Raw genomic sequence first — 27430 nt, 5'->3', positions numbered from 1 at the left:
AATAAATATTTAAAAATAACAGTAAATAACTAGAAACAATGAAAATGTCCAGATATTAACACAAAACTTAAATTAAGATAAAACAACTTGATAGAATACCTAATCCCTGCAAATGATAGTTGTAAAGTCTAGGTTACAAATGAGGATTTTTATGCTAAATGGAAAAAAGCAAAACTGAAAAAAGTTATGTGTTAAATTATCAAGAACTAGAGGACAACTCATAGAAGTAAACATGATTTATGGACTGGGATGATGGGATAAAAAGGAACTTTTGCTTTTATTGGTTTTCGTTTACTGTTGTGATGTATAGGCAACAAATGTTCAAAATGTAGTATCTCTATCAATAACACAGTGGCAAATAGCCTCTTCTGTGTAGCAGATCAACCCTTCCTGCCTGGATCAGTGAAGGGTGCTTGGGCCTTCCCAAGGTACAAAGGCCCACCTGAGATTCCCAACCCTGACCGGAAGGGGCTCCCAAGTACCTGCAAACATGCAGCTCTTTGCTTTCATTTTTTTCCCCCAGTTCTTTTTTTTTTTTTTAAGATTTTATTTATTTATTCATGAGAGACAGAGAGAGAGAAAGAGAGAGGCAGAGACACAGGCAGAGGGAGAAGCAGGCTCCATGAAGGGAGCCCGACGTGGGACTCAATCCCAGGTCTCCAGGATCAGGCCCTGGGAGGAAGGTGGCGCTAAACCACTGAGCCACCCGGGCTGCCCCCAGTTCTTAAATTCTATGTCTTTTCCTTCTTTTTAAGATTATGTGTTGAGATCATACCATAAGCAATATATGTGGTAAATGCTCATTTGATCCTTCCAAAAATTCTGTAAGATAGAGGTTGGCATCTGCCCATTTTACAGATGACGACACTGAGGGTCACAGATTCAAGAAATATGGCCTAGGTCACACACCTAAGGGGCCAGAGGGAGAATTCAAATCTCAACCTCCCCATCTTCAAAGCCCTCACTTGCAACCGCCAAGAGAACTGCTTCTTGCCTTCCCCTCTGCCTACAAAACAAATAAAACAATAGAACTTTCTTATTTGTCACCTCTTCTGTTTGCACAAGCTGCCTAAAGAAATTAGCCAAACTATAATGAATCAAGAGACATCACATGGACTGCTTATAAATTAACCCATAAGGTAAGGTAATGTTGCACACATTGATGGGAAAAGTTGAGGCAGAACAGAAAAGGAATTACCTCAAGAGTCCATCCTGGATATGAAAGTAAAATCAAATGACATCCAAAGGATTTCTACTTGCAAATTAAAAGCAGAATTTGACCCTTGATGCTACTGCAGAAGGGCAGAGCTTTTGCAGTCTTCCTTGCAAAAACCAATTCCACAATTAGCTGAAAGATTCTTCCCAGTTATAACAAATCCACTCCAGAAATGGGAGTTGTTTGGGGCATGGTAGCAAGAACGGTAAAAAGGCACAGAAAAAGTATTATGCTAGGAAACTAATATAGATAGGGTGATAAATGATTGTAGGCACCGCTTGTGGCATACTCTATAAATAATGACATGGTAATAGCTAAAAATGTAAATTCTAATTAAATGCAAAACCTAACAAAGTCAAACAACAGCAAATGATGTTTGACAGACCAAAGGTCTTAGGGGAGCCAAGAAGAAAAATCACAAGAAAATCTGTTCATGGAACTGCACAGTGTTAGCAAAGAGGCCCAAGCCATCAGATCCTTCACCATCTTGTTCACTGTAGATGGGGAAACTGAGGCCCAGCAGGGTAGAATGAGCATCCCAAGTCAACTTGCAGAAGGTCAGGAAACAGAAAGTCGGTTCCCAAACTCATGGTCACCTGCGAGTTCTCCCCACCACCACATTCACCCTGCCTTGCACTGGAAAGCTACTCTATTTTAAATCATATTTTTAAAAGAGCATTAAGCATTCTATAAATATTAAATTCCTTTTTAATAATTTTCAAATGCACAGGGGCACATTTTAAAAAGAGGCCTGGTTCGGATTTCTTTGGGAAAATTGCACACCGCTCAGTGTTTAACCTCGTATTGAGTGAAATATTAACAGGCCATATAATGGTTTCAGTGTTCCTTCAGTAAAGCTAAACAGAATTCGAAAAACATATCCCCCAGGCCTACAGTGGAGTTTCTGGAGCACACATTAAACTCCACGCTCTGCTCTACGAGCCCATCACTGTTAAGTAACTCATCAGAAAATAAAGAGGGAATTACCAAAGGGGAATTGCCAAGCAATTAGTTCTCTGAAGCAGATGACATACAAACTGCTGTAGGGAGGAGCTTCCCGGTTAGTCATATGTCAGAGGCAGAGCCTCCTAATCTGTAAATAAAAATGCATCACATATGATTACAGCTGGGATGTAGGCTGGGGCTGCCAGGCTAGTGCACAGATAGTAAATCCCAAGTCCTCATGTGTTCTGTGCGTCTATGAAGCGAGAGACGTTGCCTCTCAAGGCACTTTTTTTTTTTCTTCTTAAATCCTGTGATTTTCATTCAACCTAAGGAAGACAGACTGGTCGCCCCCAAAGCAGGCTAAGGGAAAAGCGATCTTTATCCTTTCTCTATCTGTCTGACGCCAGGAGGTCAAAGATTCATCCAGGGATCCAGAGGAGGAGAGAAAATGAGAGACGGGGGAGGGACAGGAGGGTGCAGGCGACCCTGGCTTCCCCATGGCCACCGCGTCCAAAGCCCGTCCTTCTTTCGTAGCACGTTTTGTTCCTGGAGCGGGCATCCCGTGCCAGCCCACCACCTAACAAACCAGGGCGATGAATAGTTTGTATCTGCCAAATCTTGCAAGCTGAGCAATGACCCGGAGGAGCCCTTGGGGGAGTCAAAAGTTCATCATCTCGGGGGTATAGCTCAGTGGTAGAGCATTTGACTGCAAAAGTTCATCATCTCATTGGGACTTTTGATGCCGAACCTCATCAAGCTGGAGCCCAACTTAAGCCAATCCTTGGAAACACAGATAAGCAGAGTGCCACTGTCATCACTTTCTTCAATTAATAATTATTGAAAGTGCGTAGGACTCTCAGGGAGGCAGGAGGAAGAGGGAGAGGAAGGATGGTAACCCCTCGAGGACAGCCTGCATGCGACTGAGCAGACGGACGGGGCAAGCTCCCAAATGGAAGGCTCAGCGCCCACAAACCCCTCCCTGCTCTGGACCTGCCAGAGGATGTCGCATCTCTACTGTGATTCTGTAACTAATGACTCCTGGGCAGGCCCTGCCTTTTCGACTCAACTGTAGGCTTCTCACAGGCAGGGCTCAGGGCTTGAGAGATAAGGCATGGCCCCAGTGAAGAGTACAGGGTGGGATCCAAGCATGACTTTCCCATTTAACAGCTGATCAACCTGGGGCAGGTTGCTTCTCCTCTCTGTGCAGGATGGATAATAACAGTGCCTACCTCCAAGGACTGCAGGAAGGATTAAATGAGTTAATGCACGGTAAGTGTGAACGACTGACCATCTCCACAAATCCTTGAGGGCCTAGCTGGCATGATGCCTCTCACACGGGAGATGCTCAGTAAACATGTGCCGACAGAAGGATCTGCCCCCGGCTGTGTTTTCTCCATCCCTCTGGCTCCTGTCCTAACCTTGTCTCTTACAGTAGGCATGGAAGTCACTGCCTTGTTCTGAGCTAGTCTGGGGAATAAAGGCAACCCAGCTGAATAACTCGGGTCCAAAAAAAAAAAAAAATCTTAAATAATCTGCAGACTTTCTCTAATTATATTAAAATAGACTGCCCACCAACAGACATGTAACCAGATCATTCCCAGCCTTCCCTTTCACTTTGAGCCATGGAGTCTTAGAATCTTTTCCTCCCAGAGTCAAGGCTCACTAATTCTGTATTTCTGTATTTTCTATAAAGTATAAACAGAAAGCCAAAACACTCAGAAAGCTATGTCGTGTGTGTGTGTGTGTGTGTGTGTGTGTTGCGTGTCACATTTTTAAGAGTCCACATTAAGCCTCCAGGAAAGCCTTTAGAATTACCAAACATGCCCATATTAATGTGCTTTATCAAAGTACAGTAAATGAATTGCCACAAATGAACAACTGCTCCGGAGTCAAGTAGATGGCACAACGTGATTTACGCCTATCACACAAGATGAATAAATCGACGGTGGAAAAGATCAAACGAAATGCTGGAATTGTTGTTAATATGTACAGGGCTTCAGTGAAAATCTTAATAAAACTGTTTAGATGAAAATAGAGGGATCATTTATTGAAATGAAAAGAGATACTGCATGCACCGAATTTCAAAAGCAGCATTCATTTTCACACACACACATATTAGATTTAGCTAAAATTAGCCCAGGTTTCTTTTCTTCTTTCTTTTCTTTCTTTCTTTCTTTCTTTTTTTTTTTAAGGTCTTAAAGGAATAAAGGTTTCAACATGATTTCATTGAGCTGCAGTTCGGCGCTGAGCTTCCAGGGAGAAGACCCGGCTCCCCACCCAGCTGCTCTCCCAGCCTGGCACCACCTTCCCTGCCCCTCGCTCTCTGAGGACCAAGCTGCACCTGCACCTATGCTCTGGCTCCTCTCCAGGCCTCTACCCTCCCCTCCATGTACTCCATGCCCGCTGATGTCAGTCCTGACATACAGGCCTCCCCCCGCCACACCACCACCACCACCACCACCGCTGGCCTAGCACACTTTCTGCCAGTGCAGCAAGAACCCAAAGCCCAATCCCAAAGACCACTTTTATGCCAAAGACTCCTCCAAATTGATCTCCAGACCTGAGCTCTTGGTAATCTTCTTCCCACCCCATGTACAAGTCAGATGCCCACCAGCACCTTGCTGCAGCCAGAGTGGCTTTGTGGGTTAGATCCCAGGCGCTCGCTTGCTGCGTCCCAGCCACTTCCTCGGTCCTCCCCGGGCTCCATCCATCTCTTCCCACAGAAATGCTAACCAGCCTTCAGAGCTGAACTCAGATGATCCCTCCTCCTCAGAGTCTTTCCTCACCATCCCACTCAGCGTCATTCTGAATTCCTTCAGTGTCAGAATTTACCCCAGTAAGGACAACCCACCCCATTCTGCTTTGTATTAGTTCTTCCCGGGCATTTCTTCTTGCCCCTACCTGACCACGAAAAATGCAACCTCCTTCTGGGAGCTCTTACTCACTTTCATTCCCACAGCCGTGTAGTAGTTTAAAAAAGACACGGTGAATAAATGAATGAATCATTTCTTTACACAGATCGTGCCTTTGAACAAGCTAGGTCATAACTTTGCTACAGCCATTTCCTATTTACGAAATAAGTAGAAGCAGAAATACTTGTAACCTAGGTTTTAATTAAAAAAAAACTTAATGAACATATAAAAGAGTACAGCATGAATGATGCTATTTCCTTGCTCACATTTAACCATCGATTGTGAGCACTGTAAGGAGGCTATTATTTATGCAAAATGTTTAGATAATGCTTATAAGCTTCCTTTCAATGCAATCACAGAAAATGTCAGCTGCTTAGAATTCAAGGTGACTCTGCACTACTTTGTCGGTAATACAATACGTATTCATAAGACACTCAGACTTGCTTAATATACTATAAAAAATCTCGGTGTCTTCTCAGTAAGCTGCACATATTGGCCAAGAGACAGGACTTTTTGACGCTTGTGTTTTCACAATAAAATTCTCTTTCAAACAAGCCAGGTGAAAAAATGTGCAAACCACATATGCAATGAAACCACGTCCCCAGAAACTTTAACACCCCTAAGAGATAAAGCAGCAGTAAGGCATCTCACCCCTTCCCAGTCAGCTGACACTTGCAGACCCTAAGAAGCTTACCTGTGCATGTAACTCTGGGGTTATTCTATTTCCTTTTAAACAACACCTCCCCGACCCACTGCCAATAAAATGTAAAGGACCCAGGTCCATACTTCGCAAGGATATAATGTCTGGGATAACTTCCTGCCCCATTCTCCAACAGGACTTTCCTGAAACATTGCACTTCAGTTACTCCAGTTTTTGTTTCTTTTCACTCAGACCACAAATAACTTCATTTGTGCACGCAACTTACCAGTTTGCCTTACAACAATAGAAAAATACGACGTATGCATCCTGGCGCAGTAAGAGAAATGAACTAACACAAAATTCAGAAAAATAAATAGAAGGCTCATTTGCTTTGCAGAGCTGCAAATGTCTACAGTGTCAGTCCAAAGACCAAGGTACAAGTGCTATTTACTGGCTCCTAGTCATGTATGGTCCAGGAGCAACCATCACAAAACAAGAACATTATAATCATCCTGTCAAGAGATAAGTTACGTGATCACAAAGATAACTTATGTTCACAGATCACAAACCATATGCTAGGTACCATGCTACTCCGTGCACATGTATCATTTCATTCCATTCTCACAGCAGCCCTAGAGGAAAGTTCTAATCTTATCTCCACCTTGCTCAGCAAGAAACTGAGGCGCAGAAAGCCAACAGGACTCCCCAGGACACAGGGGCAGCTCCAGATATGAATTGCAGACAGGCTGGTTCCAGACCCCCATGCTCTTAGCTCAGATGCCATGGAATTCATGTGTAACTTAAAAACTCGATCTTAGGTATAGAGGGGAAGCCCTTTATTTAAGGAATGCTGGTGAATCATTTTTAAATTGAACATTTCGGTAAAGCAAATATCCACCTCGTAACAAATTAGTTGCAAATCCAGATTTTTATACAGGAGGTGCGGAAACAGTAGACTGTGTGTCTCGCCAAGTAAGGAAATAGAACATGACTTGAAAAGGGCTGCCCAGAGACCACCCAATCTAGCAGTTCCCAAACCTATAGAGCATCAGTATGATTCCAAGAGACCATTAAAGGTTCGTTTTGATTCAGGAGGTGGAGCCACAAATCCTTTCTCTCTCTTTCTCTTTAAGCTCTCCAGGTGATTCTGTTGCCCAGCCAGGGTTGGGAACCTCTGAAGGGGTCCATTTCCACAACTTCCAGTAGGATCACTCCCAAGGTAAATAGAAAGAGGGGATCTATTTCACAATCCCCTTTGGTTGCATACACCAGGGCTCCCAAGTCCTCTTGCCTCAACTTCGAACTTCCATGTCTCCCGATTTCATTTAGGCAGGATCCTGTTATCCTCTCTTCAATACAGAACCATGAGTCATCAACACTGCATACACCCTGTGTCTGCATGACTCTCCAGGCCAGAAAAATTTACTGTACGTGAGGCAATCAGGAAGTTGTAAAATCCAAACAGACACAAAGAAATTCAAGATTCGACAAATACTGGTTGCCACTGAACAAACAGGCCTCTGTCTCCCTACGCTTGATTCATTCTACAACAAAAACTTAAAACATGAAAACTGTGACTTATGGGAAGAGTTTGGCAGCACAACGGTCTCATGGAGTTAAGTAAAGATGGCAATGAAGACGACCAGGGCCAAGCCTAACACACAACAGCCCATCGCCACCAAGTCCAACACAGACTTCTTGATTAACCACTTTCTTCTAAATTAAACCACAAAGAGAGACAATTTAAGCCAAGTTTAAAAAAAAAAAAAAAAAAAAAAAAAAAAAAAACCTCTTTTGGCCCTTTCTCAATTTCCCTCGGAATGTAGTTTGCAAAGGCAGTCACAGCCACCAGGGCACAATGTGCGAGAGCATGGGTATAACTAGGTGACGTTCCGAACAGGTAGGACTTTATCCTCTGATGGAGACTAGACACGCATAGCAGAACTCTCACCTGATTTGTGATGCACTTCCCTGGAGTGGCCGTGGAGGAGGAGATTGTCTTAGAGTGATGGCAAACAAATCCGCAGCTTGAACGGACCACCCTGGGGACTGGCTGCTGCACGATGCTCCTGCAGTGGTGGTGGTGGGGGGCGGGGGGATGTAGGAAAAGAAACCCAAAGTGAAAACCAGAACAAATTACTTCAAAAAATAATTCCACCTTAGCGCATCTGTACACTGAAATCTAAACTTTAAGGACAACCAATTTTGCGTTTTGCTTTATGAGAATTACAGATACCAGCCAGCTCAGAAGGCAGCTCTGGTTTGGGGCAACAGGGCTCAGAGGAAAGCCAACACAGAAAAAGGTCATCCCTTCAATCAAATTAAGAGCTCAGTCTCCCCATTTTGAGCCAGGGACCGTCATTCTCTTCTCTAATGATTCTAACCCATCATCTGATAAACACATGCCGGTAATCACAGGGATATCAGGTGAAATGGGCATGGATTGAATAGGAATTGAGCCAAAGTCTAATTTTCATATGGCATATATTACTATCAACATGCAACTTGGTGATTAGCATACCAGTCTAATGGGATAGAAAAATGTATCAAATGCAGAAAAAACTGTAGAAGTGTGCACAAGTCCACTAGACTTCCCACTAGATTTTAAATTATGTCGGTATCGAATGTATGTCTACTTCATTTTCATTTTGCCGCAATGCCTTGCAAATGGTAAAGTAAAAATTATCCACCGTATAATGAATGAGTGAATGTGTGAATGGATGGACAAGAGAATGAATGAATCTTCCATATACCTTTCCATCAGGGAGCTTGGTGCTTGTAGTAGTTTTTGTGAGGTAAAGACCTATGCACAGAAATGGAAGAAGTTGAAGACTTGACCTGCTAACAAGAGTTTTCAGCCCTATTAAAATAATATTTTTAAATACTGGTCATTCCCAACTGTCCATGTTAAATAAAGAATCAGTAGCACAGTTATAAGCTAACCCCCAAACTTGTCATTGCTGGGCGGATTTTCCGTCTTTGATTACTGGCGCTGATCTGTATATTTGTTTGGGCTGATTTTAAATTTAGTTTGGGTTTCCTAAGCCCACGCCAGGTAACAGTAGGAAGGAGGAGGCCCAGGATCACACTGGATGTCAGAAAGAAACTATTCTGGAGTTATGAATACGATCTCCAATGTGAATAATCCGTAAACAGGTAAGTGAGCCAATTATCCTTGGGTACATGGCAACACATCTCGGTAGTCATGATTATTTTCATCCATACACACTCACTATTTTTAAGAGCACAGCCCAGCTGGAAAGGAAAATAATTTCGATTGCTTTCCAACACTTTTCAAAGTCATGAATAGTAGCCAAAGCATTCTTACTTCTAACGAATCCATTCACCAAGTATATACAGAAGCATCTACTGCATGCCTGGGACTGATATGCAAAAGGAGTGTGTTTTGTAATCCTTGGTTTCTCCACATGTAATCTGTGAGTACAGAGAAAGTAGGGAAGCTGTTCCAGACTGTAACGTCTTTGAAGTCCTTGGAAGACTCCACTAAGTCTATCCTTCCACGAGGAAGCTCGTTTAGTCACAAATGTAAATGGTGGCCCAGTTAGAGAAGCTCACAAAATTCTATTTGCCCTTACACGGTGGCTGTTTTCCTATTTTGATCTAGTAATTTCTCAGAGGAAGCATCCAAATACAGGATAATCATTTCTGAACAAGGTGCAGGTACCGTGGTTTTGCAGACAGCACTTGCTTTATGAGCTAACAGTTGAGTGTTTGCTTGTGTATCTGTGTGTGCACACAGTGCTATTTACATATCACCTGGCAGATAAGGTTTTACAGAGTCCAAATTACAGTCTCCTCCTATTCTGCTGAAGTGTACAGAACAGTCAAACATGATGCAAATGCTGTAAAATATTAATTTACTTTCACACTGGTATGCCTACTTATTTCAAAAGTATTTGTGTTGCTACACCAATTACAGTAATTAAGAGAGTTAACATAACTTACTGTTCCATCAGAGGGAAGAAACACAAGAGTAAAAGGAAGGCAGAGTGGAAGCACTGTAAAAACATGCAAACAAAATACAAAAAAGAAAAAAAAAACCCACAAAAAACCCCCATTGTAGCCTATAGAATGTTGTCTACAACATATACACTAAAAATAGAATACTTAATATTTTAAAAGCACAGTGAACTACATAACACAATTCCATTTATAGCGGAAGATTACTAACATAGATGGTCTAAGTAACACCGATGTGGTAGTAAAGAGGAAATAATATATTAATAAATACAGTAGATAATATAAATAACTCGAGGAGAGTAGGCCAAAGCTAAGGGTGCAGTAAAAGCCACCGTGCCAAACATAGTGACAGAAGAATACATTTTCTTCGCATGTTAGAAGATAAATTGCTGATAGGTTAGCAGCTAAGACGATTATCACTAAAAACTTCTGCTAAATAACTCCCTCAAAGTGTGTCATGCTAAAGAGCGCCTAAGTGGAAAAAAAGAGTTCCTCTTAGCCTGAATCAAAACAGCATAATCAGGGGAACCTCTGCCCCCTTAAGTCTCAAATTCTGATTACACTACAATGAATTTTCTGAAAAGTTCATTTTCAGGTAGGATACCATTTTTGCTTACATTATGGCAATTACCATTGCATTTTCATTACTCCACAAATGGTATGCATTAAAAGTCATAGAAAAATCAATGAGACATTTCTGCTAACATCAAACATATCAAAGAAAATATAATGCGTGTTGCTTTTTTGTCTGTAACAGTTCTAAACGTGTTTCAGTACATTCGGGATGGTAACATGTACTACAAACATTTATAGCACACGAGCGTGGAAAGTTCGTATGCATAAGGATTACAAAATACATCACTACACTGATAAAGACAGAATACATAAATTATGAGATAGGGAAAAAAAAAGATGCTTAAAACCATCTCCGCAAATAAAGATGATTCACCTAAATCTTATTACGCCTATAATTTTAAGCATTTATGTATATATTTTTCAGAACCTTGATCCACTTACAACTCTCTCAGCCAACATTTAAAAATATTCTCCAAAACAGCATTCAGTTATGCTCATTATTATATCATCTCTTAAAGACATGTTGAATGAGTATTTTATTAAACTGAATTAAATGAAACTAAAATTTGAACAGCATAATTGAGAACTACAAGATTCATTCTTAAACAGGGGCAGTCCTGTAAGGAATGCCCTAGGTCAGAAATTATTATCTCTACCGAGATTTCTACAATGTATTATTCTCAATGCTTTTACAAAATAAGGAGGGCCTGCTTCTGGTAACTTTGGAAGTGTAACCAGAACTAAATCTGTTCTTTGAAGTAGTTAAGCTTGTACCTATCTAAATCTCTCACGCAAGTCAATCATTCAAATTACTGAATAATTCCAAAAATAAAAAGTCATGGAAATCAAATTATTTATGTCCACCCTGAAAATGATGTCCACCCTGCAATGACGTCTCTTGCACCGTGTCACATTAGTAAGCAAGCATTTGTTTCAGAGTCTAAGCTGTGTGTTACTGCCCACAACTAGAGTTGAAAGAATTAACATTCACTCCTACACTAATTTCCAGGGTTTTGATAAAATATGTTTATTGACTAACTTCTAATAGGAAACAAAATGAGCCGCTGTCATCATGTGTTAGTCATCAGAAACTGTCACTCAAGGTAAGTGGCAAAAGTAAAATCCACTTGACATTTCACAATGGAAAAAAAAAAAAAATAAAGGCATGCTACATAAAAGGAATGTGAGTCTGTAATGACAACAAATACAGAAGTCACAGAAATGTGTTTACTAATGTTAATAATCTCTTAAGGCTGGCCTTTCCCAGGACTCACAGACAATGAAATGTAAGGCCATCTACAGGCACTTGACATAATCTGATGGCTAAAGAGTTTTTCTTGAATTTCTCCCTAAAAGACAATGTAGAAGCTCTGGAGCCTAATTATAATATTCCTGACAAGGCATCACTTCCGTAACCCAAACCCTCGTAAAACGAAATTCGGAGGGGAAAACACTGACTTTCACAGTTTCCAATCAAGTACATTTTTCATGCTTATTTTAGTATTCAAAAATACATATTCATGTCTTACTGCAAGAAATTTTCTGTATGTTGCACAATATAATCCGGGACCTCCAAAATGTGTAAAACTTAAACTTCTCTGCCTTATTTCATATCCTTGCTTCCCATCTATTTACCTCCTAGGAAAAAAAAAAAAAAAAAAAGCTTCTCTTAACCACAGCAGCACTAGATCTGAACAGGCCACAATCAAGTTACCAACCACATAAACTAAATGGTAGAAAGTCATAAACCCCCTGTGGGGAAGGAATCCTAGTCCCAGGGCAAGAAAGGATTTACCAATTTAGTTCTGGGGCTGTAAAAACTGAAAACTGACAGGCAGGATCACAACCAAATCAAGACATTATTATTCTCAATTACTTTCTCTTGCAAATATCAGGATTATTAAAATACTCCCCCTCAGGTGGATCCCTGTGCAACACAAAGCTTCAGCAAACGAAGCTACTCACTTTTCTTTCCTTGCTATTTTTTTGGCAACAATATTATTTTTCTTCGCCTGGTGGCTTTAAGGAGGTGGTGTCCTAACGCAAAGAGTAGACTGCTCAGGGCTCTACAAATTATGAAGTGCTCATTAAATTACATCTCAAAAATACAGTACAAGTTGTTTATTGTGTAAAAGCACCACTCACTGTCAGTCTACTAGCTATAGGCCTCTACCACCTCTCACCTGAGAGAAAAATTTTTGAACTAAGTACTAACAGAGTGAGGATCAGGAATGGCCAAGAGGTCCAAATTAAAAATGTACACATGCAGAGTGGCTCCTCCAGGCCGTCCTATTTTTTGTTATTAGAATGCCTATTGTAACGGTAAAGTTTTGAAATGTGGCAATGGGGACAGGCTTCCTAAAAAAATCACTTCCACCACCCAGTAAACGCTTTAGAAAACCGGCCCTTGACTACTGGCAACACAGGTTCTCAGGGATGGGTGTTTTCGCCCTTGAAGGGGTTAAGCGTCCGCCAGGCCAAAGGCCCCAGACTGCAAAAGAAATGTTGCTTTCCTAAGCTCAAAGGTTTCTAACAGGTACCAAATACTTGTTGATCTGTTCACCACCAACATCAGCAGGATTGCCAGGCTCCGCTCACTGTGTGGGGAGAGAGGTATTTACCCACTGCATCCAGCAAGAACCGCTGGCTGGTCTCCTTTAGAAAAGTTTAGTAGCTTGGAAGTGTCATTGGGCATCCTCTCCACCCTCCCCTATACACCCTCCCCCTTTCCCCTCAATCCCCCCACCACCACCACCACCCCCATGATTGAAAGGAGACACAACCGAAGGAGTGAACTCTCTCCTCTGGCTTGAGCAGCACAAATACTGTGCATAAAACACTTGGAGTAGCCCAGGCACAAGACAAACCCACCTGAATGGACGGAGGAACACTGTCTGTTGCCATGGCAGCCTGATCTAATTACAGGAGTGATCAGGGCCAGAGTAAGTGCAGGGAAAGCCTACACCACTGACACTATCTACAGGATGAGAAGGACAGGCAGCCAGGAGGTTCGGGGGAGCCCTCCACCCTCTGCTGTCCATGGAAGGTGGCTTCCAAGCCCGTTTGTCTGTGGAGCTGCTAAAATACTGACTGAGGCACGCACACTTGGAGGACAATCAGAGGAGATTAAATGCCACAGCGTTAGCTGTTATGGTGCAATCCCTTTCTAAGAGTTCATGTGCAGGATTTTCTCAACCTTCTCTTTGGTGGTGGTTTCCTCAGGCACAGGCTTCACTCCACCAAAAAAAAAAAAAAAAGTCCAAGTATCAAACTACAAATAAACCACAGGGTGGGCTCACAGGGGCTTCTAGGAACGAACAGCAGGGCTCCTCAGAAACCCAAACAGAAATGGCTTAGCTAACTAACACTATTGAAAAAGTAACTGGCTCTGCCTAAAAATAACCATCAAGTAACTACCCACTGCTCTGTGCGATATGTACCGACAATGTTTAAATATTAAGAACAGCCTGCATCACAAAACACAAATGTCATTGAGATGTGACTACTCGATTGCCAAAGGAGAGCTTATTTGCATATACACATTCCCGTGCCTGCACCAAGGGACACGCAGGGAGCCTGCCACTCCAAGGCGGTAGTTTTTATTCTGCGGGTGCACGGGGGTCGCCTGATTCTACTGATCGTATCCTGCGGATCTCGCAGGGAAGCTAAGAATCTCTTCGGGGACAGAACCAGTTTGGAGGAGTCCCTTACTGCACAGCACACGGTAAACAAAATAAAAATAGCTTGCCGTTCTCGTTAGCCACCTCGCGCATTATATAACCAGCTTCCGACTGGCTTCCCCCCCCCCCTTACTACTCTTCAGCAATTTCCCAATCTCCCGAAGTATTTATATTACCCTCTTATCTGCAGGATTATATACTAAGAAAGCACAACAAAACAGAACGGCCACAGGGTTGAACCGAACCCCACGGTCCCTGGAAACTGATTTTGTTGTTGTTGTTGTTGTTGCTGCTGCTGCTGCTGCGTTCTGGCCAGATCTCCACCCCCACCCTACTTCCACCCCCCACGAAGGTCCTTTTGCTCGATCTCCCTAGAAAACCTGAATTGCTGCACCGCTTCCAGGCAGCCCCCTACGTGGTCTGAAATAAAATGAAAGCACAAGCCCCGGAGTTTCGGAAGGCGGCGGGAGGGCGGGGGGCCGGGGACGGGTCGGGGCGCCGCGGAGTCAGCCAAGTGGCCGGCGAGGGGCCGCTGCCCCCGCGCCCGCCCCGGCGCCCCCACCCCGCGCGCGCGCGCACACACACACACACACACACACACCCACGCGCGCGCGCGCACACGCACCCACGCGCACTCACACACGCGCGCACTCACTCACTCACACTCACGCCGCCGCCTCACCTCTCGCTCCGCCCGGCCGGCCCCTTCCCTGCCCCCGGCGGGACCGGCCTGCTCGCGGCGCTGGAACCACGTAGGAGGCGGCGGCCGCGGGAGTGGCGGAGTCTCCGGCCCGGCCCAGAGTGAGCGAGCAGCGGGGCTCCAGGGCGCATCCCAGTCCCCGCAGCGCCTCCTCCGCCGCCGCCGCCGCCGCCGCCGCCGCCGCCGCCGCCTCCGCCTCCTCCTTCCCCTCCTCCTGGCTTCATTCACCCTCCCAGCAGCCGCGCAGCCGCTCACTCCCGGCGCCGCTCCTCCGCTGCCGCCGCGGGCGCTGGCGGGGGCGCCGGCCCGGGCTGGGGCGCTCGCGGGCTCCGGGCTCCGGGCTCCGGGCGGCGGCGGCTGCACATGATCAGGAAGCGGCCGCACCAACAGGGCGGCGGTGGCGGCGGCGGCGGCGGCGGCGGCGGAGGAGGAGGAGGAGGAGGAGGAGGCGGCAGGGCCGCCGCCGCCGCCGCTCCAGCCCAGCCGCGCTCCCGGCACCCGCACGTCGGCTCCCCCCGCGCCCACCCCTCCGCGCCCCCCGCGCTCCCACCGCCCGGCGCCCGGCTGCGCGCAGAGTCCCGGGCCGCAGCCACACGCCGGGCGAGGCCGGCCTCCGCGGGGGGACCCCCGCCCCGGGCTCAGAGGCCGGCGGCCCCCCTCGGGGGGCGGGGGGGAGGCGCGGCCCCCCTCCGGACCCACCGGCTCCGCCGCCCTCCCGGGGGACCGGGCTGCGCAGGGGGCGGCGGGACCGGAGGGCAGCGCGACCCCGGCCGCCGCCGCCGCCGCCGCCGCCGCCGCCGCCGCCGCCGCCGCCTCCAGGGAGGGGGACACGGGTCTCCGCGCTCGCGGCCGGCCCGGCAGCCCCGCCGCTCCCCCCGCCCGCTCTCGCACCCCCAGCCCGGGCGCGCCCCCTCGCCTGGCGGGCGCCCACCGGCCCGCAGCCCCCCTGCCGTCAGCCCCTGCGCCCCGAGCGGGGGTGTCGGCCCGGGAGGCCGGAGCGGGAGAAGGTTGTATGTACACACACGCGCACACACGCACACACACACACACACACACACACACACAACGCGACGCGTCGATTTCCTTCGCTCCTCTTCCAGCTGTTTTCTGTGCCGGCGACTGGGGTTTGGGGTTTGTTTGCTGGTTGTTGCTTTTGCCCCTCTCTGGAGAGCGGGGGTAGGGGCCAATTTTAATCTAGGTAAGGGGCGAAGGGGATGGGGGAGGGGGAGGAGAGAATCAGAGGAGAAAAAAATAGCCACTTACTGTAAAGTGTAAATGGATCTGGGGTTGCGTGGGGAAGGGGGGGCAGAGGGAGAGAAACAGTGTCTTGCGGCTGCTGTAGCTCTGGCGGCTGCTCCGCGGGGCTTGTTTTGTGATCCCCCTGCAGTGAAACAGGTCCTGTACGGCTCCGCCACTGTAGTAGAAATGATGTCTGCGGTACACTCCGCTCTCTCCTCCTCCTCCTCCTCCTCCTCCCCGTCCTCCTCCTCCTCCTCCTCGTCCTCCTCCTCCTCCTCCTCGTCCTCCTCCTCCTCCTACCCCCCCGCTCCCCTCCCCGCCCTCCTCCCTCCGCCCGCCCGCCCTCCCTCCCTCGCGCTCTCTCGCGCTCGCTCGCTCGCTCGCTCGCTCCAGTATGTAAATGTGTAATAGAAGCCAAATATGGAGCAGTTGGCTGCCGCCGCCGCAGCTCAAGGATCCGACTTGGGGGTGGGGGGGCCCCCCCTCGGCGGGCGGCGGGCGGCGGGCGGCGGGCGGCGGGCGGCTCGGAGCAGCGCGAGCGCACGGCGCGGCGGCCGGCCCGGCCGGCGCCCTTAACCCTTGGCTGCGCGCGGCCCGGGGAGGCGGCCCCCGGGAGGCGGCGCGCGGCCCGCGACCGGCTGGCGAGCGGGGGGCGGGGGGTGCGCCTCCGGCCGGAGGGACGCTTCTTCCAGGTTTGGGAAAGGGGCGGGGAGCTGAAGCGATGAGGTAATTTCAGCGGTGACCGGTCGGTCCTCGCGCGCCTCCCCGGGTCCCTGCACCTAGTTGGAGGGGGACAGGGCGAGGACGGCAGGGTGCAGCTCGGGGCGGCCTGCAGGACGCTCCGGGGCGGGGGGGGTCGGGCTCCGGCTCGCAGGCGGCCGGAGACCCCCCGGCGGAGGGGAGGGGGCCCGAGGGTGATCCCGACGTGCCCTCGGTGCGGGGCGCGCCGAGAATCGTCTAAGGGGGCTGACTCGGATCGCCGTGCAGCGGCTTCAGCTCCTGAACCGGGCCCGCGGGGCTGCGGGGATTGCCCCTGCGTGCAACTCAGGAAAGTTTGCAGGGTCCCCGCGCCCGCATGTGCACCGTCACCTTTCCTGCCTGCCGGAGCGGGTGCCCTCTCCTGCCACCCCCACCCCCCACCCCCCACCCCGTTTCGCTTTCTGCAGGTCTGGAAATCCGCTCCGTAGCACCCAGCCCCAGCCTCGGAAGACGACCCCGCGCACTGCTCTCGCGGCTCGTTCGGATCATTAATTTAATCGGAAATGAGGTAACCGGTGCAGGAGACACAGAAAGCAAACCGAACATCAAATGGCAGTTCTCGGGGATCCACGCTGGGGAACTTCCTCCGCGCTCGGCCCCTCGGCGCGGGTCCCCGCGGCCCACCGCCCCGCCCCCTCCGCGCGTGCCGCCGCCAGGTGTTAGCTGGGTGGCGAGGAGCCTTCTGTCGAGGGGTGCACCTTGCCAACAGGTGTGGCACCTGGAGGAAGCGCAGTGACATCCGTGCTGGAGGGAGCTCAGTGCGGCGGGCGGGCGTGCTTGCTGCAGATGATTCTGGAAGACCAGTAGGTGTCGGGGCAGCATTTGACCTGTTTCAGGTGCTTCGTACCCGAGTGTCTGGAATCGTGGTCTCTGCCCATAAGTTTCTCTCTGGAAGCCACCACTCCTGACTGTAAGCTGTATGGGGAGAAACCTTTGGCTGAGTTTACTTATGACCTAACGGTTAGTCACCAACTGAAGCAGGATACAGAATCACCAAGAGAAATGTGTCAGCTTCTAAACAACTGGATTGTAGAGCCAACGTGCTACAGAAATAAAAATAAGCGTGCTCACAGCTAGGAAGGTGTAGAGCCCCGGAAATAATTTTTTTCCTCACATTTTGAAATACCATGCACATGCATACATGGCTATTTAAATCAAACTACTACTGTTCACTCTTACTCGTTCCTACAACTTTTTTTTTCTTTCTTTTTTCTTTCTTTTTTTTTTTTTTTTTTTTTTTTTTTTGCATTTAAAACGCAATGATTGTTACGGTTTAAATCCCAGGTTGCTCTAAAGTGACATTGTTGGTCTCATTACAGCCTCTAGTGGACAGTTAGAATCAGTTTCCTGAAAAGGCTCTTCCTGGTGTTTTGTTGTTGACAGGCATTATCAAGGTGAAGCCTAATATCTCAGAGCAGAACCCGGTACTGGCTCCTCCCTCTGCTCGCCAGGGTCCTCTCCCGAGAAAGGATCAGAGGCCTTTGGGCACCCAGAAGGCCTACGCTTTGCGCTCCAGGCATTATTATTATCATCACTGGCCTGCGAATGTTAATCAGAGAGCTTCTGCTATTCATTTCAGTTTCAGACAGCCTTCAGGAAAACTAACTTCATCTAAAATATTTTTGCAAGGGAGAATATTGGTGGCCATGTTTTTGGCTTAAATGCAATGTTTTTACTCTGCAGACTGCCCAATCCACCTCCACTCTATTTTTAGAGATTTTACATTGAGAGAATTTCCAGCCAAAAACAGCTAATATTTTAATTATTACACTGACACAGGCGGTTAAGTTATTTTAACAACCTTAACCAAATTAAACCACATAATTCAGATTAGAGTGAGTCGATTAATTTAAATGTTCCCTTAAGGAAGCTAAATATGTATATTACCCAAACAGTAAAAAACAATTAATAAGAAATGTGTCATTTACTTTCTTAACCATTAAGATTAAAGCCATAAAGCGCCATTAAAGTCTGTAACTATTCCTTCCTGCAAGGTCTCACGTAAACAGTATTCTCGTGATACAGTTTCATTACCTTTAGTACTGAGATGTTTTACTTTCAGATGGCAAAATATTAAATGTACAAATAACTGACCGATCCTTTTAAAAAACAGGGCTTTCTCATGCAGATCAAAACTCAGTGAAAGGGCAGGGCTTTCGAAGAAGCCAGTAGGTAAATATGTAGTACTACCAGTCCTATTCATAAATCTGATATTGTATTCATATGAGCATAAGGCAAACTTTAAAATGAAAGGAAATTGAGAAATAAGGCCTGCCTAGCCTTACTCCTAGTCTGTGTTCTGCATTGCTCAAACGCCACGGAAAATCATTTTTATCCTTTATATCTACCTCATTGTTTTGATAGTATCTAGTTTTGAGGGCTTAAAGTTGGCTATCAAGTATATATGATATCATATCATTATGTATTACATCTTGCTTCTAAAAGCCTTATCTCCAGAGCAGCAGCAGCAGCAGCAGCTGGGAGCTTTTTAGAAATTCAGAATGAGAGTTCCACTCCACACCTAGTGAATCACAATCTGCCTTTTAACCAGCACCCCTGGTGATTCCTGAGCACGCTGTAGTATGAAGAATGCAGTCCATACTACAGCGCTCTGCCTAGGTGAATTTGCCCACAGATGCAGAGCTTAATTTTTCTATGCATTCCCTTTTTATTCCCTCTCCCTTTAATTAATTTGTACTTTTTAATGAAACATGATTACATTTTATGCTTTGGTCAGATAGCACGGTCTTTCAGAAGAGCCCTGATTTCATGTACAAATCTGCATCTTCTTTGCCAAGTGGACACTCAGAGGAATGTCCTGGGGTCTTGAACGTGAAGGTTTTCTTCACGGCAGCAGAGGGAGCACAAGAGTGCTTAATAAAACAAGCGTACAAGCCCTCCAAATGGTAAGGGATTTTAAATTGTAGTCTGTGTTTTCACTGGAAGTAGCCTCTTACATAGTTCAAGACAAAACAAAGCAAAAATAAGCAGACACAAACAGCTTACCAGGTTATAGGAACTAAATAATTGAACAGATTGGAAGTTAAGTAAAATACAGATATACTTATTCAGAGTTTTAGACTTCATTTATTTTTAAAGTGGACTTCAAAAGTCATACTTGGAAACGATATTTTCTCCAGTCGAAAATAAAGAAAACAACATTTCACAATAGATGCAAATCAAACCATCATGCTGTATGCCTTAAACTTACACAGTGATGTATGCCAATTACTTTTCAGTAAAACGGGGGGGAAAAAAAGGACTCAAGATAGAATAAGGTCATTCTAAGAGTATCTCCTGTTTATCTTTAAAACATTGGGGTCAGTCAACCCTACACTGTATCAGATAAATCAGGTTGATTTGGAGTCAGATATGTTGGAGAAAGAATGTACACTTTTTACCAGGTTTTACTTTCACAGTAATGGTGGGGGGGGGTGGCTTAACCTTAACATTTGCAGTGGTGAGCATTTACATTTCAATTATATCTACATAGCATTTCACACTTTTCAGAGCCTTCTGTATAGCATCTTCAAACACTCCCAAGAGATGGGGAAGGCAATGGAGAGCCAAGCCTCAAAAAAGTTTTGCAACCGGCTGTGCTTTCATAGCATTGGGTCATTTAATTGCTATAATAATCCACTGAGATATTCAAAAATAAGGGATGGCATAGACATTAAAGATACAGTTGCGTGTTGCTTACAGTTTCAAAGATTTTCCCAAGGTACTAGATAGTGATTATTTACTAAGTGAATACTTAAATAAGAGACTTATGAATAGAGACTATGTCTTAATTCTCAAGCTGCTTTTTTATGTGTTTATCATTCATTTGCCAGGAGTTGAGTATTGTACATCTACAATAACTAGGCCCTGAGAATATAGGTGAGTAAGAAATCTCTATCTGCAGGGAATTCCCACCAGAACAAATCTTATCTTTTTAAACCGTCCACGTTTACCATGATGGAACATAAAGACTCACAGTCAAGTGATCCAGCACCTCCCCAAACCATTTATACTCATCAGACACAGGACCATGAGAATCCAATACTAGAATCATTGAAAATTTGGCAGGTAGGAGGGCAATTGTAGAAATCGCTGGCAAAATTTGACTTACAAGCCAATACTGATATTTCACGTTTGTAAAACAAACAAAATGTAAAGATGTGCATTCTATCTGAATGCCTTTCCTATCAAAAGAATCACGAGTAAGTTTAAGTGGTAAACACTTATTTATTTTTTTCCTTTTTAAAAATTGTTAAAAAAAGATTTCCTCCTACGTTATAGAAAGACTTGCCAAGTTTCTGCCTGGAGTCATTTGTTATGGCTATGTAATAAATCCTGGAAAGCTCGAATTTTTAATGGAAACACTGACAGACCTTTAACCGTGCTATTATAGGAAGGGTGTTATCCTACATGTGCCATTTTAAAATCTGAGCAAATCAGAGCGTAGTGGCAAAACAAATAGACCTTCCTTAGCTTGCACTCCAAATAAAACTGGGGAGGCCAGAAAAGTAAAATAAAATACAAAACAACAGGGCAGATTGCTCACATAATAGACTCTGAGGTCAGCTCACCACACCCAAACTAAAGTCACTGGGCTCTATGCATAGCAGAGACTCTTAAAAATCCTGAATCATCTTTTTTGACCCTCCACCAAACTGTAACAAGACTGGCTTTTGGGCAATGCAAATGACATTACCAATAGTCAGGAGTGAAACTAAAGTCACTGTAGTCTACCAACAGTTTAGGATTTAACAGTACACACGTTGGGCAATTTTAAATAAGATTCTGTCTACAATTAGGAATCAAAACGAGTGCTCTAGGAGAGATCAGCACTGTCCAATGAAGCTATTCAGCACTTGAACTGTGGTTAGTTCAAGCTGAGATATGTTGTAAATCTAAAATATACCTTGGGTTTTAAAAACTTAGTACGTCCATGTACATACATAACTACACATATTTATCTCTCAATACTTTCATATTGATTAAATGTTGAAATGAAAATATTCCCCACAAATTACGTAAAATGTATTATTGTTCACATTAATTTTACATGCTTCTTTTCACTTCTTAATGTGGTTACTATAAAATTTTAAATTACGCATGCGGAAGGGCTGTGGGTTGTATTTCCAATGGACAACACTGGTAGAGATAACGGGGCTGGAGAGATACAGAAATCAGTTCTAACAACCCGCAATTGGAGATGAGGATCCTGGCATGGCTCTCTGTAGGTGTGTAGTAAATAACTTAATTATTTTCTACCTTCCAGAGGTTTCTCCTTTGCACTCTATAATATAACCCGGACCTTATCCCTGGTTAAAACAACCCCTGAGAGTGAGCTGAAATCTCACCGGTGGAACTAGTATGGGCCTGCAAAGCAAAAATTTCTTAGGCTCATCTGTAACTAGGTCTTTTTTGAGAGATTCTCAGGTACTTTGCCACCCTGGGAAGCTGTTAGAAAACTTACACTCTGTTTTAGAAAGTACAAGCATTCTAGAGTTACAGCTGGTTTTGCTGCTTGCAGCTAAATGGTTTGGAGTTGATACCTTCTAGTGACAGACAAGCATTGATAATGAAAATTATATAATCGCCGCTTAACTAGAAAACAAATCAAGGCCATCAAAAGGAAATCTATGTTTTACAAAACACTTTCTAATATGTGCAGTACAATGGGGTGTGTCAAAAGGAAATGAGATGACTTTCAGCCATTATGATTTATTCTGCAAGCAAAACCTAGATAAATTTCCATCAGTGTAACTGTGACCAAGACTGAATGTAGTGCAGTGACCTATGAAGTATCAGAATCTACCGTCTTCATCATCTAAAGAACATAGCTCTTGTAACATGAGAAGAAAACAAACATTTTGAGGTTCAGAATGAGTTGAACTTTGCTAGCTATTGGCTGGGAGCATTTGGAAATCTATTAAAGGCATTTCATTAGCAACTTGGCATTTTGTTTCCTCAAAAGAAATACATTTTCCAAATTAAAATCAAAGCCCAGAGCCACCACTGTTTGAACTTAACGGTAGTGGCAATTAACGGGTTGTACATGTTAACCTTATGGTGCCTTCAAAATAAGATCAGAGGCAGCAGCAGGCTAAGAAAATAAACATCAAATCGTTATGGGAGTTCTTTGTTATTCCAGCACCATGGCATTAAGATACATAGCTATAAGCTCTCTCACTTACTTTATTTCTCTTGAGCCAATATCAGCCAGGAGAAGCTGACCCAAATGAGAAGGGGTGGGGGGTGGTTAAGAATATTAGTTGATGAGGAATTTACCAAGTTTACCCCCCAAAAGTCAGGGTTAGAGAAAAATGCATTGGCAAACTTTGCTTTTTTGACCTAAATAACTGGGGTTCACGGAGGACACTGGCCGAGTGGGGATTTCAGGGAGGGCTGTCTGGGATCTGCAGAAAGCATCCATTGCTGCCAGGGCCCTTGCGACTTTCACTGCTGGCAGACTTGGGGGAGGTCTCAAGACTGGCGCCTGAACATGCAGATTTGCTTGGTGTCTGTGGCACAGACACGGGGACAAAAGCTACTGCCACAGATGCTTTCTGACAGAGCAGAATAATAGCACTCAGACTTAAACTGTAAATTACAAACAATCCCTTTTTAAGTACAAAACGAATGCACAGAATGGAAGACCCTGTCAGCCAGAGTGCGAGTAAATCAAGTAGAGGAAGACAAATTGTTCACTCCTAGCACTACAGCCAGATTTTTATTCTGCTAACCGTACTGTCACCAGAGAGCTTGTTTCCTTTGTCAGATCTAAAGAGAAATTAATACGTTGTGATTCTCATAAATATGTCCAGGCTTCTGAAGCATCTTCCCAAAGCCAATCACGTTGTGTGTGATCTTGTTTCCCAGCCCCATCCCCTCCCCCTGGTTTAAAAGTTGTAGCCTAAACACCAAGAGTAAGAACATGTGACCCCGTCACTCCCCGAGCAGCTTTGCTCTGCAGTCAATTTCATAATTACATCGCTCCGCCTCTCGGCTCAGCCCTTCCTTCCCCCTCACTGGCCTCTCTCCCCCACCCCCAGCAGTGAATCATCGTGCATTTAGAGAGACTTCGATGACCCCGTGTGAACTTTACTGGCATCCTGTACGGTCTTATGCCAAAAAGGGGGAGTCGTTCTATGAACGAATCCTGGCCAGATCCTGATGCAGATGTCAGAGGCAACAAGCTCGGGTGCTTATCTGGAGAGATCCGTGAGGAGTTCATTTTCCTAGATCGTGGTGGTGATTCAGAATTGCCTATCTCAGTTCACCATCAGGTTTTTCAGAACCCAGCTCAGTCCTTTATGCAGAAAGGAATATATCAGAGGAAAAAGGCTGGCGGAGCTCCTTATGCAATCAGGGCAGAGGAATTTATACCACATTCAGCCCTTTGATTTCTCCAGATCTGGCTGAGGGTGGGGTTTCCATATTTGTGCTTTGGCAAGTGTGTCCAGCAATTAACTCCTCCCTCTATAGGCTTCTAGTGTTCTTCCAGGTTATCGGGTGTTCATTTGTGCATTTATTAAAACCAGAAACACTCCCCCCTTCGTTTTTTAAAACTGTTTCTGAGTAATGCAGATGGAGCAGACAATATCAGCCTTGCCTTTAAAGGCTTTTCACCCTGCTTAGGGAGGTAGTTTAATGACCGAAATTACCATTGCGCTTCTGCATGTGCTTCTCTGCCCGTATGGGAAGCCCTGGCTCCTCCCGGCACCCCTTCCTTGCATGGCGCCTCATCTTCATACTCTGAGATCTTGCTCAAGCATCAACACTTCTGTGAAGTCTTTCCTGATTATCACAAGAGTCTGTGCTCTGCCCAATGTGTGAGTCAGAGAAGTGCTATTTTCTTATTCTTTTTATTTATACAATATTTTTTTAAAGCTCTGACAGAAAAAAAAAAATCAGGGCCATAAGCACAGATGGAAAGAGTATCCTAAGTGAGAGCGTCTCTTATCGGAACACTTCCTGTTACTCCCCGAACCATCTGACCTCTGCTGATGATTTCAGCATGCAACTGCTTCCCTTTTGTTCATTATTCTACTATGTGACCTGCCCCAAGGGTCATTTCTTCATGTGAGTTCCCATTGCCCTCTGTCGTAGATTGAATGGTGTCCCCACAAAAGATGTGCTGAAGTCCTAACCCCAATAACTGCGAGTTGGGGACTTTATTTGCAAATAGGGTCATTGCAGATGTAACTAGTTAAAATGAGATCTTCCTGGGTTAGGGTGGTCTCTAGATCCAATATGACTGCTGTCCTCTTAAGAAGAAGAGGAGGGACACAGAGACCCAGAGTAGAGGTAGAGAAGAAGGCCAAGCCAAGACAGAGGCAGAGATGGGTATCATACTACCATAAGCCAAGGAAAGGCATGAATTGCCAGTGACCACAGGAAGCTAGAAGAGGCGAGAAAGGAATCTTCCCGGGAGCCCCAGGGGGAACACGGCCCTGCTGATACCTTGAGTTTAGACATCTAGCTTCTAGAACCGTAAAAGAATAAATTTCTTTTGTTTCAAGCCACCCAGTTTGTGGTCATTTTTACAGCCCCGAGAAACTGATATGCCCCCTTTATAGATCCGTGATCCCAGATCTGTTGCATTATTCTTTTTTGCTCTTTATTTACCTATATGATCTTATCTCTTTCCTCTATAGATACACCGAAGTAATCAGTTCAGGATGTGTGGTTGGTCTTTTATTTATGACAGTACCAATACACAAAAGGTCCAATGGAATAGGAAAGTTGTGAAGAGAGTTCCAGAACCACCTCCCCATTATCCCAGAGATGGCTGGCTTTTGGCACCAGGCACAGAGGGAGGCCTCAGAGGTCTGAGGTACTCCCTGCTGGGCCTCAGCTCAAAAATCCTCAGCTCCCTCTGCCAGACTCCAGAATGTACCAGCAGCATCCCTCTTCAGAAGTGGTATTTCAGTGTGGAATAGGGTGAAGGAAAAGGCTAAAAAGCCAGGTTAATTTTGGCATTGAGTAAATACAACCAAAGCACTGCTGCTTGTTGTTTTTTTTCTTTTTTTAACTGTTCATTTGAGTGTTATAAAAGTGCTTATGCAAACATCAGTCTTTCTGATTTACACTCAACCCAGAATCCCGAGGTATCTATTCTCAGACTCACCATGGGCTGTATACTACAGTTCTTGCATATAAACCTCAGTAAGTGGTTAACTCCATTGTTCTAACTGTTTGGGTCAAAAAGTATCTTGACTCCTCTCTTTCTTACATTGCCCACATCCAATCTGCCCCCCAAATCCAACTGGCTCTACCTTCAAAATATATCCAAAATCTAACCATTTTCCACCACCTGGACTGCTATCATTGAAACTAAAGCACTACCACCCTTCATTAGGATGATTATACCAGTCTCCTAAATTGTCCTTCTGCTTCTACCATTACCACCCTGCACCACAGCTGACTGTCTGCATCAGGTGATGCCGCGACTCTGCTCAGAAGCATCCAAAGGCTCTACTCCCCTTGGAGTCAAAGTCAAAGTCCTCTCGTGGCCCACAAAGCCCCCACGCAATCAGGACGCCCTCAATCTTTCAGATCCCATATTCTATCACTCTCTCCTTGCTCCCAGGGCTCCTGCCTCACTGTCGTCTTTGCTGGTCCTCAAACAAGCCAGGCACTCTCTTGCCTCAGGGCCTTTCTGCTTGCTGGTCCCTCTGCTTGGAATGCTTTTCCTTGAAAATCCACAGTTCACTCTTTCACCTTCTTCAGTCTTTTTTTTTTTTCTAAAAGACACAACCTCTCCAAGAAGCCTAATGTGATCCCCCCCCCCATTTAAAATTATACCCTCTGACTTTCCTGATCCACCTTGCCATGCTCTATTATTCCATAAATGCATTACCTTAAAACATTTTGTGTCAGGGCACCTGGGTGGCTCAATGGTTGAGCCTCTGCCTTCAGCTCAGGTTGTGATCTCAGAGTCCTGGATTGAGTCCTGCATCAGGTTCCCTGCAGGGAGCTTGCCTCTCCCTCTGCCTATGTCTCTGCCTCTCTGTGTGTGTCTCTCATGAACAAATAAATAAGATCTTTAAGAAAAGAAAAACAAAACATTATGTCATTTCCTTCTTGTTTGTTTGTTTGTTTGTTTGTTTGTTTATTGTCAGGAGGGCAGGGATTTTTGTCTGTCTTATTCACTGATAAACCCCAAGTGCCTAGAACAGTCCTTGGCACATGATAGATACCCATTAAAGATGCACTGACCGTTAAATGAATTAGTGAATCAATATTTTTCAAGACCTACTATGTACAAAGCCTTATAAGGCCCAACACAAAAATGATCTCATGAGAAGCTAATCCAAATCAAATGCATCTTGTCCGACACATGGTAATATTCTATTTACTTGATCTTGCGCTTAACTACATCTGGTATAACCAATAAAGCTGAGTCAGAATGAGCTGAATTTCCCAATCAGGCTCAGATTCATGAAGAACTTTTAAAAAACAAAATTCAGAAGCAGGGTGCCTGGGTGGCTCAGTGGTTGAGGTCTGCCTTTGACTCGGGCCGTGATCCTGGGATCCTGAGATCGAGTCCTGCATCAGGGTCCCCGCAGGGAGCCTGCTTCTTCCTCTGCGTGTGTCTCTGTCTCTCTCTGTGTGTGTGTCTCTCTCTCATGAATAAATAAATAAAATCCTTTTTAAAAATTCAAAAACATTATTGAAGAGAATGTATGAACCTGACAGCAAGTTTTGATAAAAATAGTAGCATAGCTACAGTTTCTAATAATCATAATCAAAGCTACCATTTATCTAGCACTTATTCTATGCCAGGCA

General features: G+C 45.3%; 1 protein-coding gene across 5 annotated transcripts in view; it reads right to left on the bottom strand.

Moving 5' to 3' along the window:
* Positions 1 to 16093, bottom strand: part of ATXN1 (ataxin 1) — a 402302-nt gene extending 386209 nt beyond the window's left edge. For 2 of the 5 annotated variants that reach the window (XM_055321812.1, XM_055321809.1), the window contains exons 1-2: positions 15914 to 16093; positions 7665 to 7782 (exon numbers count right to left, since the gene is read on the bottom strand). The gene's annotated coding sequence lies outside the window, so the exon portion shown is untranslated. Of the gene's footprint in view, positions 1 to 7664; positions 7783 to 8466; positions 8517 to 11799; positions 11818 to 14632; positions 14857 to 15913 lie in introns of those variants that run through there. The other 3 variants (XM_055321813.1, XM_055321811.1, XM_055321814.1) reach the window with 3 other exon arrangements.
* Positions 16094 to 27430: the final 11337 nt, after the last annotated feature.

Source organism: Nyctereutes procyonoides, unplaced genomic scaffold, assembly GCF_905146905.1.
Source record: "Nyctereutes procyonoides isolate TBG_1078 unplaced genomic scaffold, NYPRO_anot_genome, whole genome shotgun sequence".
In the NCBI taxonomy this organism is placed as follows: domain Eukaryota; kingdom Metazoa; phylum Chordata; class Mammalia; order Carnivora; family Canidae; genus Nyctereutes; species Nyctereutes procyonoides.
Note: the sequence above shows the minus strand (reverse complement) of the source record. Positions and strands in the feature narration are given on the sequence as shown.